Here is a 15,910-nt window from a genome sequence, read left to right as displayed (position 1 = left end):
CCCCCCCGCCCCGCCGTGACCCGCGCCCCTCAGCGCGGGCGGGCCCCGCACTCCCCTCCTTACCTGCCAGGCAAGTGACACCCTGGGTCATGGTCATGTGAAAATATTTTCCAGGTATCCTTTAACAGCCTTTAAATATTGAAGCCTAAAAACAATATTTGCTGTTTTTACCTTTGAAGCTTTAACAAAAGCTTTGTTTTAGCATTTACCTCGGTGTGCAATAAGAGTTAATAATCAAATCCGTCCCAACCCCCACAAATGTTAAACAAAAAGATAAAAGAAATGCAAATAGCTATTGTCATGGAAAGTTAAAGTACCTGTCTGTATTTTTAAGTGAAAACTATTATCTCTATCAATCAAAATTTAAGAATACAATAGCACTAATCACACAAGGTGCTTTGACTGAGGTACTTTTCCCCATAAAAAGTTTTGTTGGTTTTTGTTGGGTTTTTTTCTGCCTTTTTTAAAAAAAAACTGGTGCATAAAAGTAATACACTTACAATTAGATATGGCATTTGTAATTTTGTTATTAAAAATCCTCAGCAGTCTTCTTGTTAATAAATGCCTCTGAGTCTGTAGGCTGATTTGTACCCAAGAAGACCAAAGTCCCTACATATTTTAATAAGGTTGATGAAATTTTATTCAGATTCTCACACTTTCCAACATGTGGTGGAACAGCACACTCTTCTGTTAGAGAGGAGTTACTCAAACGAAGGAAATAGTTAATTGGTAACCAAAACTACTACTTCTGGCCTCGCTGCACATTTTCCACATTTCTCCAAGCGCTCCCTGCACTACAACCGGCTGCTCTCAACACGTGCCCTTTGCCATCTTTTCTTTCATTTTTTTTATACCAATTCCCTCTCATCGGACTCTGACATTCTCCTAACCCAGCACACACTACATACACAGTACACACATTGAGCAGGCACAGCACACAGATTTTCTCCAAAGTCATTTTTGCAACTTAATTTGCCCAGCCTGAATCAGAGCCCGAGCTGTGCAGTTAATAAGTGCAAGAGCGAGCAACAGTCATTATGCCCACACTAAAAGAAAGAGCCTGAGATTAAAATACCTATAAGTCAATAGTTAAACCAGGATGCCATTATGCAAACTCTGCTCTCAGGGAGGGATGTCTCCCACACTGAGGAGCAATAGGACTGTCATTTTTTCCCCCTGCAATATCAGGTTTCCCACTCTCCAGTCCTGGTGCTCTGCATCATGGCTAACATCTCCAGTGTGCTATTAATATCAATGAAGAGACGATTCAATTTCCACACAAGAAAAACCTTCCTATTACAGCGCAGACATCTGAGTGAGGACCCTTGCGAAGGAAACAATAAAGACCAGAGGGTTGGGGTTTTCTTCCCCCACCCCTCACCCCCCCTTTCTTTTTTTTTACTGCTGCTTTTTGCAGTTCTGCGTTGCACACCGTTTGAAAGCTTTTCGCTAACAATGGAAGCATTATCTTCAGGATAGTTACAAAACAGGATTTGTTAGTACAAAGAATAGTAACGCCGAACTCATTCCCCCCCTCCCTCCCCGAAATACCTGCCTAGTGCAATACGGCAGTCAGTACCTGATTCAGAAGTATTTTCCAGAAACACCTGTATTCTTCATCTAATTCCCTGCCACAAACTCCCTCAGCGGACAAGGTTTGCTTAAGTAGATTCGGACAATTAAAAACAAACATTTTGTGCATTTAAAAAATGGAACAGAAACAAACGTATCTTATTCTACCGGAGTGCAAACTTACCCATTAATGAGGAAGAAAAAGGCTTAGAGCTGTACAGTAATTCCCAACCAACTGCAGAAAGTTGAGAGTTTGAAAACACTGAAGCACTTTTGACTATCCAGCCTTTCTGTGCTTCAACACTGGCTGCAGTGTAAGGAAGGACTGAAGGTATGTGGTCTAAACACAACAAAAGCCACTGCCTTACTCTAGATTAAATATGCAGGAAGAGGCCCCTTTGCATAAACACAAACACTCAGCAAATGAGTAACTGGCTCAAATCAGACGCCTGCTGTGCATTCTACCTGTCCTGATCTCTGACAAGCTACACGGCTTGTTAAAGGGGATAGGAGCTACAAAATCAAATAAAATCATAGCACTAAATGATTTGCTCGTATAATAGTAAATAACAACAGCACCAACAACTCAACGCCAAACGTTCATTTCTAATCTAAGCATTGATTGCTCTGGCAAAGAGCTGAATCGTGTGCTGTGCCCGCTTTGGCTCAGCCACCCTCTCCCCACAGCAGAAGAAACACAAGCAAACACCACCTGTAAAATTCATTTTCATTAACCGTGCTGACACCCAATGCATTCCTGGACCACTTTTTTCTTAACAAGGATTTAAAACTAATACAGAGACTTTTAGTTGACAGATTAAATTTGAATTTGCTTGTACTGTCCTTGTTTTATTTACCATATGAGACATTTTACACACAGACCTATTTTAGCTGTTAGGAATTACTCCATTATGCACACCCACTTACTAGTTTATTTGGAAAAAAGGAAGAAATTCCTGAAGTTTCCCTTAAAAACATTATTTTCAAAATATTACTCTCATAAACTGACTCCTCAAAACTACATTTACTTCAAAAAAGCAACTAAATTAGAGACTGTGTTAGCCACAAAGCACCTCTAAGCATTTATTAATATAATCAAATATACATAATTATATACTGTGATTTACTCTTGCTTCTGGAGAAATAAATTATTTCTCAGTCTCATTTATCCTTCCATTCCAGAAATAGAATGAAGCAGCACAATTTTAAAGCAATTGGAATTCACCAGTGTCCCCTCCTAACTTAAGGAATCAAATCACATTGACCTCTTATTGTAAGTCCTAGCTACATGTTGGTTTTAGTAATTTAATTATTTTTTAATAACTTGCAGTATTAAATGATTGTCATTGAAACACAAATAAGATTATACTCCTCTGCCTCACTCTCTCGTGCTCCAGACTACAGCGTAACGTGGACGACTCGACTGTGTCCAGGACCAAAATTTCACTCTGAAAGAGCATTTAAACGCAGGCAGACACAAAAAGATTCAAGCTGTAGAAGATGCAACACATTTACTGGATTCTCAAGCATGTGCCACAGATTATTTCAAAGGATACTGGATATAACTCACAGCTTTAATGCGGATCAGGCACGTTCAGTTCCACTGAGCACTCGTATAGAACGGAGGGAGTTCTTACTTCTCCTTGGATAAACTCACCGTGTTAAAACACAATACAATTGCTAACGTGAGCTAGTCAAGCCTAACCACATAAAAATCCCCTGCAAGAGAATTCTGCAAGAAATTTTAGAGCCCCTGTATCGTTCACTATTTTCGCATTGAAATGACCTTCCAAATAAGGTGTCAGATAATACGGTTCACATGGACGATAGTGATCTAACCTTGATGCAAATAAACCATAGAACAAAATTTAATCAGTATATCACTGTGTAAAAGCTTTTGTCCATCCCAATGGAGCTTCTAATGACTGTTTTGGCAGTTCTGGCTGGTAGTTATGCCTCCCTGCTCATATATATCTCATACTGGTTGAGCAAGCTAATGGAACTGCTGTTAGTGGAATCCAATATTAATACCCTGCAACACACAAAACTGGATGCAACGGAATATATTATACAATTACAGGTAGTATCTAATTCCATAGGTATTAGATACTGGGCTCTAAATTAATATTTTAATAGAGAAAGTGAAATAAATACTACATTTCAGGTAAGGTATCTATGAACTCTGGATCTGCCAGCCTTCTTGTTTTAAGCCTACTCTGTACTCACACAGAACAGACATAGGACCCTAACAAAATTGGCAGGCAAGCTTTAGATGCTGAGTGACACATGCTGATGCACAGAGTCAAAGATGTCATCTTCATGCAAGCTCCACTAGCTATGAGCTTGAGAGAAAAATGAAACAAAAAAAACAGAATTAAAAAAAAAAAAAAGAGGAGGGGTGCCTAGGGGGGGTGAGTGGAGCAAGACCTCCAGAAAATAAACAGGGTGTACAGTTTCAAAGGCTACAGACACAGACATTTCATTGTTCAAGCCAATTATCAGTGGAAAATAATAACAACAGATGGATTCAGAGTCACTGACTTTTCATATGCACTTCATCTCTGCACAACAGATGATGAAATGAGAGAGCTATCTCAGAAAGGCAAAACATCTTTCAGTAAAAGAACTCTATACTCCAGATGGGGACCTTCTAAGGCAGCTGATTATCTTCTTATAATGTTGTAAGATAGACTTACTAAAACATTTTAAGAACCGATCAGATAGGATGAGCACAATGGCATCATTATAAAAAGTAAGTTGCTTCAGCCTCAGACTTGTGACTAAACTAGTCAGAGATTTCAATAGGGTCATTGCCCATTTTCATATCAAGTGCTGGTTCCTGAAGCTGCTACTCACAGCCTGGGAAAAAAGAGGGGTTCAGCTTTGCCCAGACAGGGGATGCAGGTGGGAGACCACCAAGCCAGTGGCTGCCTTCATCGGTCCCCAATAGAAATCCTGCTGCTGCAAGTGAAGTAAGCCCTTCTCCAAGCACACCATTTCATATGGGGACAAAACATTTGCAAGCATCACTGTTTCCACGATAACTGCTAGATGTTGAGGGACCTTGTCATTCAGGGGTCTACAGCACTGTAAACCAGAAGGAACTTCAGCTAAGTCAATGGAATTACACCCATGAAAACCAGTGTGAGGCACAAATCAGACAAATTCTTTCTTACCAGGCCTTCACAAAAACTCCACATCTTAGGGGAAATAAAAATTTGCTTTCAAAGGGAAATAACAAATACATGTAAATTTTGGTGGTTCCGGTGATAAGCAGTTCCAACAAATGTCACAAACACCCAGTGAAAAACCACCCACCCAGCACAACCTTCTCCCACTCAACCTGAATACCACAAAGTATGTTTTTGATCACATGAATCAGGTATACCACAATCTCAAAACTTAAAAAAAAAAAAAAGTAATGGAAAAATTAGCTCATTAATCTCTAAGATAACATTTCTCTAATGGAAGAATACTACCTAAAGTGGCACATTAAAACAAGCTGGTTGCCATTTCCACAGTTTCTTCTCCAAAACACTGCAAGGAAAATTTTAAAAGTTACACACTCTGTAAATCAATTTTGCATAGAGAGGGGGAGCAATACACAACACACACACACTGAACTTGCCCCCACTGCTAATTTATTTCACAAGTTACAAAATATTTCATGAGGAGAGGGCTGTTGGCTTCACAAATGCAAAGGGAAGAGATGAGTTTGCGGGCACATAGCACGGCGTTTCCCCTCTTTGCGAAGTAGTTTGTCAAAAGTAAATTCACAGGGGAACATACAAGCAAAGAGTAAATTTTGCCCAGGGCATAATTCTGCAACTGCTTTAAGAAGCAAACAAGAACACAAAAGATGTGTAATACAGCCATCTGGCTCTACTCAAGCTATATCAATAATCCCCAAAATTTATCCCCACCCCCTTAATCAACCCACACTGATGCCATGAAACCAAATGGCATCACTTATGCTTCCTGCCCATCACATTTTGAAATTATATTTAATATGCATACAGTACATATTTGCATGTTTATTAATCAATTTCTTTAAGAAAAAAATATTTTTGCTCCTTGAGTTATTAGTTCTGCTTTGTCTACTTATTCACACTGGGATCTCTAAAACCACCAAGAAAGTCCTTGTGGTAAAGATACTCTCATATCGACACAGCATCTCAGGTATCAGGATAACGTACCAGTCAAAATTTCAATCTCTTCTTCTCTCTAGTTTTGTGTCACAGTGTGAAAATAGCAGAGGGTGAATAATAACTTGCCAGTAAAATTAGCTGTTCAAGAAACACGGGTAAGCAATCCATTTTGAACTCGAGGTTGGCTGCATTTCTAAGCATCACCCCCCTTGGGACGCAGGGAAGGAATTACGGAGGGGAAGTGGAATATCCTACAATCCCTTTTCCATCCAGGATTTTGAATAGTTGCACCAAATATTTCAGGCTGACCCCATCCTGGAGCCAGCCTGCTCATGACAGAGGAGGAAAATGGGGAGCTCCTGGCCATGGATAGAGGAAAAGCCTCTGAGGTCTGCTGGCTGCACAGGTGCTCTCCCATCCCACCTCAAGCCCCCAGTGGACAACCACCCCAGGATGGACAGCCAGCCACGTGACTGAAAGTGACTGAAAGGGCAGCCCTATGATTGTTTGGGGTTGGCATCATTTTTGAGGGAAAATCACCCGCGTAACCATCGTGATTCATACTGCGAGCGCGCGACACGAAACTGGTACCAAAAACAAAACTTCAAAGACAGTCTCTCTGGCGCTTGGGCGACCGGCGGCCACGGCCCCGGGCGCTGACTCAGAGCTCTTCTTCTTAATCGACTTTTCTACAACAACATACCCTGGCCCAAGCCCTGCCTCTCCCCGCGGCCGTGGCTGCCTGCCTGCCTGCCTGCACACTCCCCTGCCTGGGTGCTGCCTGGGGGGACACACACTACAGCGTGGATGGTGCCCCACAGCCTGCAGCACCGCGTGCCCTGCTCTGGCATGAAGACATGATTGTTACTTCAGGATGGAGAATACAAGCCCTCAGCACTCATGCCATAGCTGGAAATGTTTTGCAGCTATTTTCTTTGGAAACAAGTGTATGTAGAGCGGTTACGTCTAGACCCAGACTACCAACCTGAGATCACAAACACTTTGCTAATTTTTTTAAAAACTTTTTTTAAATCCATTTTTGGACTGCTGCTGCTGCTTCTATGGCTTCACTTCTACGGCCTCTTTGTAAGAACTGAAAACAGTCTCCCACAAAGACAGAAACGGGCGAATGGTTTAGAGAGCTAATCCACACCTGGGCTACGTAAAAGGGGCTCATATTTTCCAAACAGAAACACAACCTCTTTTATATATGAACCAGATTTGGATCCAAACGCTAAACCCTTCACCACATCCTACGTGGTGCTCTGCAATGGGCAAAGGGGGCAGTGCTGGGCGGTGGCTGCACCCACGTTTCTGCAGGAGCTCCCTCCCAGTGGCGAGCTGCGGATGGATGAGGAGCTGGCGTGACCTTGGACTCTCATGGGAGGGGCCTGACCCACCGCTGGTTACACCACAGTTAGGCAGCGTAGTCCCCATCCTGTGCACACCTCTCACAGAAGAATCCGGCCCTGTCTCGTTACTTTTGTTAGAAAAATGCAGGCTGTGACAGAAAATAGCTGAGAACTACATCTTGGCGATGCCAAAATACAATAATAACATGTTCAAAGATTTAATTTAGAAGACTACAAAGTCTAGCTCATACATCATAACACCTTGAAATAACACTTTAAGGTCAAATCCTGTGCATTTTTGGAAACCACCGAAACATAATGAATTTTTACTTAAACACAGCATTTACATTTATAACGCATTTCAGATTCTTCAAGTAAGCTAGACCACATGCTAGGAAAATGTACTTCCCACAACATACAAATTAAGTCATATCCAGCCTCCCCTTTGCAGGCTGAACAGCCACCGGCACAAATGGAAGTCCTGTGTACAGATCAAAGGCAGCATGTGGCCCTCAGAATAGGACTTTTTCATATTTTTTTTTAATTGGCCAAACATCAAATCCCACTAATAGTTTATTTTTGTTGCCTTCCTTGGCCCTTTTCTACCTCTCCCACTTATTTCACAACGGAACGTTTTTAAACCACCAGAAATCTTTGTGGCAAAGATGATGTCATACTGACACAAGATCAGGTGTGAGGTATGGTATGAATAAATACTTCTCTACAACCACATTTAATTTTCAATGGTTGGGCATCAAGAGACAAAGAAGTTCTTATGCAGACATATTAACTGAGGATTTAATTTTAAATGTTCTGCATTTAAAAGAGCAGGAACAACACACAGCATAAGCCTAAAGAAAAAAAAAATCAAAACCCTTTGTACCTTTCTCCTTGTTCTTGGGAAAGCAATGCACAGCTCTAAAACTTATTGCTCTTCACAGAAATAAATATATGGTGCTTGATTACTTCGTCTTCTAAGTCACCAACACCATGCAGGATAATTGTACTTTATGTACTGGCAATAAAAACTCTCCCTATGAAAATAAATATGCATTTTACAGTAATCAAGCAGGAACTAATTTTGTACTTTTTCACAAGTAGCCATTTACTTTGGCACTGAATGGTAATGTGTAGTAGAGAACGCAGTATATGCTTTAACTCAAGAAAAATTAGACTTGAAAATTAATACACAGTGAAAGACAAATTTAAAGCAGCCTTCTTGTGTTCTGACATAAGAATATAAAAATGACACGAGCAACTAAAGATTAGTTTACATACTTTTCAATCACAGCTGCTGCTCAGTAACCACAATACCTTTAAAATGACATTCTACTGAAACAGATACAGTTTGGCTGCAACAGCGGCCAACTGATACAGTTAATGTGAAATTAAAAGGGCATTTTTTATTTACACACATCGCACAGCACTGAGTCCCAGAACAATTACACTGGAAAGATTTTTAGCTGATTAATTTAGAAATAATCTAGTGATAAATAGAGTGCATTGTAAGGGACTCTGCCAAGCAAATTTTTATCACCAGCCTTAGATGTCAAAACACAGTTTCAGGGACAGAGAAAGAACGAGTCACATCTTCTTGGTTAATATTTAATTGGGTGCTAAAGATTCTTCCTAAGGACCTCTGAACCATCACTGACAGCCCCACAAGATGTCCCTATCTATGAAACAGATACCAACCCTTTCTGTATAAACTAACATTAAATTTAATCAAACCATTCAATTAATAAATCACTTTGGTGGACACTGCAGCCCAAACCCTGTTTAATTACATAATTTTAAAAATATTTGCACACTGTGACCGCTAAGATTGGCTCTGAGGTTTCATAATACACACTTAACACTTGAGTTGGAGAACAAATTCATTTAATAAATGCAGAGCTAAGTGCAATAATGCCACTCTACTCAAACTGCAAGGACACTGCAGCCCAAACCCTGTTTAATTACATAATTTTAAAAATATTTGCACACTGTGACCGCTAAGATTGGCTCTGAGGTTTCATAATACACACTTAACACTTGAGTTGGAGAACAAATTCATTTAATAAATGCAGAGCTAAGTGCAATAATGCCACTCTACTCAAACTGCAAAATCACTTAGCATATCCTGCAAAAAAAAAAAAAAAAAAGCAAACTTTTTTCCCTGTTTAAATGCATGTCCCCACTGGCTTTGGCAGAAGCCACCTCCTTCCTGCCTGCAGTTGAGCAGTGAGTGGGTCGCCCCAGCCTGGGTCCGGGATGGGAGAGAGTCAGGGTCCCTCTCCCGTGGTGCAGAGCATCTCTCCACTCAGCCAGCATGCTGAGTCCTCTGACCTCCTTCTCCTTGCCCTCTTTGCATCCATCCCTCCCTCTGAACCTTTTCCGCTCTCCATGCCATGCTCTCCTGCTCTTTCCCCCTTGTCTGCTGCTGCTTGCTGGGTCTCCCCAGCCTCCATTGTTATGCTCCAGCTCTTCCCATTCCCATCTTGAGCTCCTGCACTGAGTTTTCTCCACCTGCTCTTTTACTCACTGCCATTGGAGATAGCCAAAGTGAAAAAAGCTACCTGGGAAAAACAAACAAACACACCCAAACAGGACAGAAGGAAAGGGCTAGGAAGGAGAGCAAGGGAAAGAAAACAGCTTAATAACGCCAAGCAGAACTATGCAGTTTCCAGTAACAGCTAGAGACACTTCTGAGCACCAGGATGCAAAATAAAAGCCACAGAGAAACGTTTTTACTTGAAGTGGGATTCAGGTTCTGGGATGGGTGTCACGCCTGAATCCTCAGGACAGAAGAGAACCATGTTACTGCCATATATAACTAGGTGTGACAGCTCCTAGGTTGAAATACATATGGACCAAGTGGTGGCCCTAAATGAAGGGGAAAAAAAGCAAAGCTAAGGGTTTGTCACAGCTTAGACACACAGCTGTGGGCACTCGTACAGACTTTGCATTCATTCAGAAAGAGCACAGCTTTCAGGTCCCTGTGGTTCCAGCACGATTTTTGGACGAAAGTTGAGCCTCAAAAATAAATAAGTCTATATTTGGCCTGCCCTGGATTTGAGAAGTTCTCAATAGTACTTTGCATAGAAACAATCTGAATTAATACAGGTTCAGTTTTTGAGATTATAATATTCTTTACCATGCCAATGGATGCACCTCTAAAATTCACTACCCTGACAAATATTAGAGCTCTTGAAAGTCTGCTTGTATTAGTTTTATGGATCTATTCTACTGCTTAAATCAGGTCTCATTAAAATTACCATCCACACAAGTTCTCCCACTGGGAAATCTACATGCCAGAGCTACTCCAGTTCCGCAGGCGGTGCTCGGAGGGGGCTGCATATTGCAAAGTAGCTGCGGACGTGGCGGAGGGAGGATGGGGAGAAGAACAAGAGGACTTCAGGACAGCAAACAAGTGACTCCTTAGCCTCCTCTGATTTTAAGCAGTGCAACTTTTGCTCAGGTGTTGCAAATGCATCTACAGAAAGCCCTGCTACTGCAATTAAATCAGGGGTGGTGGAAAAAGTGTCCCTTGGAAAGCCAAATTCAGCCTCAAACATCCATTTTAGTGTTGGAATGGCAGGTTAAATATGCAAACACTGCACCTGACAACGTACACTAAAGCATATGATCTGCACGCTGCCCCTCCAGTTTAATTTTTAATAGTGCCAATACTGAAATCTCAGCATTAATGTATTAATGTTCCAAAGAAGACAACTAAAGGCATCTCTGTTCTCTCCAGTGCTAACGACCTGGATGATCTCTCCACTCTGTATTTGTGCAGGCTGTCACAAATATATTCTGTAGCCGTTGTTTTGGCAAAGCAGCAAAAACCTTTGCCTTTTAAATATAAAGTAACAGGAATAATGAATAATATATCTTCTGATTTTTGTTCTGCCATGATATATATATAATGATATATAAAATGTTCATTTATTATTATCACACATCCTAGGAAGCAGACATGCAAAATTACTTTCTTTTTTTTGTCTTACAAGGGTCATTTATCATACAGAACGTCCTCCAAATAGGTAGACCTAAAATCTGAATTTACAAAGACATTTTTTAAGCTCAATTCTTCAAACAGGGCTACTCCACTGATGGTCCATATAAAAACTTTATGATATTGAAATAGCTGGATTTAAGGAGGGGAAAAGGCTGTGCATTTTCTTTTAGAAGTTCTTGCCCCACCAAATTAATATCTGCCTGTTATTTGCACCTAAAACTTGCTGCATTTATTAGCAAGAAAATCACTGTGTGACCCTCTTTAGGCCAAGTTTAGAAAAGAAAAGCATTTACTAAAAGGGCACTTTTTTATCACAGCATCTGTGATCTTTGGGTGGGGAAAGGGAACACCATAAAAAAAAATGAAGTCTCTATATATGAACTATCAGTCAGATTCTAACCCTTATGCAGAATAATGCAATTCTTTATTTCTTTTTTATGTTAACAGGCTTTTTTTTTGCATTCCATTTTTCAATATGTAAAATGACAAAATGCAAAAACAGAAACAAAAATGTGCTTGTTAGGGCTGGCCTAGTTTTTTGAAACACTCACAAAAACAAAACCCACTCATAAGATCTTATTTTAATATGTAATAGAAGAATCTGGCAAACATTAGCCAGAATAAGTCTAGCCAGCAAATACAGACTAACATACTAGTCTGCTGCAAAGCAAAATGGAAATTTGGTCTTCTTCTTCCAACACACAAAAGCAGCATCTTCCACCTGAAGAGCAGCAAAGGAACATGGTGGTGCTGGCGTGTGCAGGGGGCTGCTCAGCTCCTCGGTGCTCACACCAACGCCTAATCATCTTACTTGCAAATGGAGCCCACTCAGTCGTCCCATCTCCAATCCCTCCTTTGCCAAAAGATGAGGACAGTAAAATTAAGTCCAAAGTAAACACGTGCCTTTTCCCAAAGGCTACATCCACGCTCTTCTCCAGCGTTGGCCGCTGTGATCGTGGTGAGGAAGGCCCAGCAAAAACCAAGCAACAGAGCGATGATCTTTTCTTTGTGCCCAGAATGCACTCCAAGCCATGCAGCTTTGAAGAGGTACTCAGTGAAAGAGGCAGACACAAAACTACCTCCAGGGAAATGGAAAGAAAAGTAAGACGATCAAGACCAAAAAAAGAAGGGAAGGGGAGAGCTGGTGTCAGCACAGCTAAAGACTCCAATGAGGAGGGAGGTGGAGGGGGAGGACAACTACAAAGCGCTTAATTATAAACCCCAAAATATTAGAAAACCAATCTCACCGTAACAATTTGCGTATTTTGGGATTACCTAAGGATGAGGAAGGTTCAGCTTAATCAGCTATCTGTGCAAATGGATCCCCAATGTGCCAGAGCTGAACTCAATGGACAATCCCATTAGAGTGGAAAGAGCACGTGAAACGCCCTTGAGAAAAGTGGCTAATGCCACAAACACGGAGGAAACAACCGTTCATAAATTCTTCCATTTTCAGGCTTAGGAGGCAAAGGGCAAATGTTGAAAGAAACAAAAGATGGGAAGGGCATGGCTCAGCTTTATACAAAGTCCATTTCATGTGTCACACGTTCCCAAGGCAGATCTCACTCCCTGAATTAAAAACCTAATTTTTAACCCGCTTAAATACGCTTCCCAAGAGAGAAACAACTGCATTTCTTTAAGCCACCTAAACTTAAGACATCCATCCCTTTTCCAGGATAGGAGACAGTTGAAGAAGTGTCTCTATAAAAAGAAAAATATTGCAAAAAGTCTCTATAAAAATGCTTGCAAAATGTAAGAATTCAGGTATCAGAGCAGTCTGTAAGACTCCTGTTTGGGCACCGACTTTTTGTTCAACACCATCTCAAAGGACAAAAGCTCCTCCCATGGAGGAGGCATGCCAGACTTGGCCTGTTTCATATTTACCCAGGAAACACACCATGGACAAACACTTCTGGAGAAAGTTACTAATACAAAGAATCTGGGGGAGGACAGTCTCCCAAAACCAGGTTACATGCTGAGACAGACATGAGATTGACAACTGCTGGAAGACCAGATCTCAACCTCCCTCCCCTTAGCTACTGCCTGTGCCAGGCACAGTTGGGACACTGGGTCAGGAGAAGGTCCATGTGATGGGATGTGACCCAAGAAGCTGTTATCAGCCAGAAGCAGCCACCTAGACTTCAAAGGCCTATCAACTATACTGTGGGGCCCAATCCTGTCAGCACCTTAACCATCCTCACCACTTAAAACACATTCATTACCACACGCATGAGGGCTCCAGAGCATCCCTGCCATCCCCCAAGGACCAAGCCTGACTTCTGCAGCCACCCCACAGACCAGCTCCTCTCCTGCCTGGGTTTGATCCAAGCACTCACACAGCACACACATTTTATTCTCTCTCTTTCCCCGAAGCTTTGGCAACTGAAATCTATTACGATGTCAAAAGGTAGCTGACAACATAAAACGTATCCCGCTGAGTTGATGCCGCACGCTGCTAAATTTACAACAACATAAGTATCATAAAAATTATAAGAACTGCAAATTAACCACTGATTTTTTTTTAGTTTGGTGACATAAATAACAGTAAAGATCTGGAAAACTTCCAAACATCTTTACAACTGTTTAATTTGTCAAAATCCATCAAGTGTATTTCAACCACAAACCTGTCCTCCGCGGTGCATTAGTTTTCACATACTTACTCTGGCACCAAAGGCAACAAAAATAAAGCTTATCTAATCACTGTGTTCTGATGCACCTTTCCAGTCTGGCATTTATTTGTGCTTTTCTTCCTCTGTACTTCTTTGTTGACACTAACAGTCAGTAATGTTCTAAAAACATTCACACTAAAAAAAAAGGAAAAAAAATAAACAAACTATCTCTCACTCCTGCTTCCCAGTCCTAGGTTTGCCCGGGATCCTCAGGAAGGCACATCACTTTGTTTGCCCATTTGACCAGTTTTCCACTCACGTGCCGTGAGGGCCTCACAACGCTTGCGTCAGCAAAACCCTTTTATTTACCCCTGGATTTGTGTACCCAGCTCTGCCAACACAGACCCATTTTTCCAGCAGCTGCAGGAGAGCAAAGATTTCAAAAATACTAAAATTTATAGATTCTCTTGCTTTTCCTGGGGTGGAGGAGAAGGGGAGGAAGCTTATTGTTACATAGCTATTCATTGTGTATGGTTAAGTATAAATTATTTTCTTTTCTAAGACACAGATTTACTAAAAAGAGTGCATTTCTTTCACAACCATTTCCAGATTAACTACATTTGAAGTTCAAAAGTGTTGAACTGATGATGCACAAAGTCAGGGCCTCTCTGAAAAATAATACAAAAGGTGCTTCTGTTATTTGACTGTTCAGGAGCTGCAAAGTTTCCTAAAGCTGCTACGAGATCTTTGGCCATTGCAGCAACACAACAGCGGGGGGGCTGCCAGAACCAGCCCCACCACAAACCTACACAGGCAACACAGGTTTTGCATTTTGCAGAAACAACTGACCAAGATCTTTTCATGCCATATTTGTTTCTCTGCCCACAGGTTCACACCAAGAAAATTCACAAACAACCCAAACTGTTACAAGGCAGTTATATGCTTTAAACAAAAAAAAATAAAAATTCAGGTATACACTGAGAACTGACAAGACTTGTGCCCTTTTTTTTTTTGCATTTAAAAAGGCTTCTCAGGGTATGGAGGAAGGTTTCTCCCTTCAAACTGCCTCCATTTTCCTCAGGAGCCATTTTGTGCTTTTCAGACACTTAAAACATGAAATATTACCGGAACTAATTAAACCTCCTTCAACAGGAGAAATTAATAAATCCCTCCCTCTATTAATGCCAAAGAGCAGCTTGTGAATGACTGAATAGAGAACAGACACTTGGTGCAGGTTCATCAACAAAAAAGCCCATTGCAGAGGTCAGGAATGTAGGCTCCATGAAGATGTGGCTACCAAAACTATTCACCTGTGCTCACATCCATCTTCAAAGCTTCATCTGCTCTCAAGAGCTGACAGCCAACATGTGGATTGATTTGTCCCCGTGAGCCCAACCAGCCAAAGCTTGGTGGCTTCATCACACGGAATCAATAAGGGCAATGTGGTTTTGTCCCACCAGCTGATGGGCAGGGTGGCACAGCATGTTTTTTGAAGCAGGGCAGTATGTGCTGTGATGTGTTATACCACACTGATTTCAAGATGAAATCTCTACCACACTGGCTACCTCTATGGAAGCAGGAAAGAAGCTGAAGGACCAGGTTTGACATGATAGATTAAACTCAGCAAGTAGAATTGCTTACCATTTATCTTAAAAAATAGGATTTATGCTTAAAATACATCAAAACAACCCAGAACATAATGTAGCTCTAAGAATTAAGCATCTAGTTATACAATGAATTTTTAAATTAATTTTCCCACTGTGTTGTTTGCACTTAAGTGGCCACAACTCATTCAGTGACACCCAGAGGTACCATGTAAGCGTTATGAAATGGTGTAAGTAATTTGAAGCTCTTTGATTAAATCTAACATAATTGCACATAACTGGAAAAACTCACAGCAAGTTGGCTTCACATATTGCATTGCATAAATCAAAAGCCATTCCCACAAAAACTATCCTTTCCAGATTATTTTATCTAAGCAACATATAGCTGCTACAACAATTTTTGAGTGATTTTGATTCTCGTTGTGGTATAATGAGTAATGAAGAAAGCACATTTTTTATTCTGGTTCGCACTGTTGAGATGTGTTTCTTCTTTGACTAAACCCTTGGTGACTCAGTTCTGCCGCTTCACAACAATGAGTTCTCATGTTTCCCTCTCCACAGAAAAAAAGATCTTCAGCTATCCTGTTCCCAGGGAAGACATTGAGAGCTCCTATAATTCCTG

The 15,910-nt window shown here is 41.1% G+C and overlaps 1 protein-coding gene across 1 annotated transcript in view; it reads right to left on the bottom strand.

Annotated features, from left to right (window-relative positions):
• Positions 1–15,910, bottom strand: part of FOXP1 (forkhead box P1) — a 307,907-nt gene that overhangs the window by 226,026 nt on the left and 65,971 nt on the right. Inside the window, exon 2 of the mRNA XM_009996885.1 lies at positions 64–145. The gene's annotated coding sequence lies outside the window, so the exon portion shown is untranslated. The remainder of the gene's footprint in view (positions 1–63; positions 146–15,910) is intronic.

The sequence above is a fragment of the Chaetura pelagica genome, unplaced genomic scaffold (assembly GCF_000747805.2).
Source record: "Chaetura pelagica isolate M959 unplaced genomic scaffold, ChaPel_1.0 scaffold24, whole genome shotgun sequence".
In the NCBI taxonomy this organism is placed as follows: domain Eukaryota; kingdom Metazoa; phylum Chordata; class Aves; order Apodiformes; family Apodidae; genus Chaetura; species Chaetura pelagica.
This window is presented reverse-complemented; position numbering and strand designations above follow the sequence as displayed.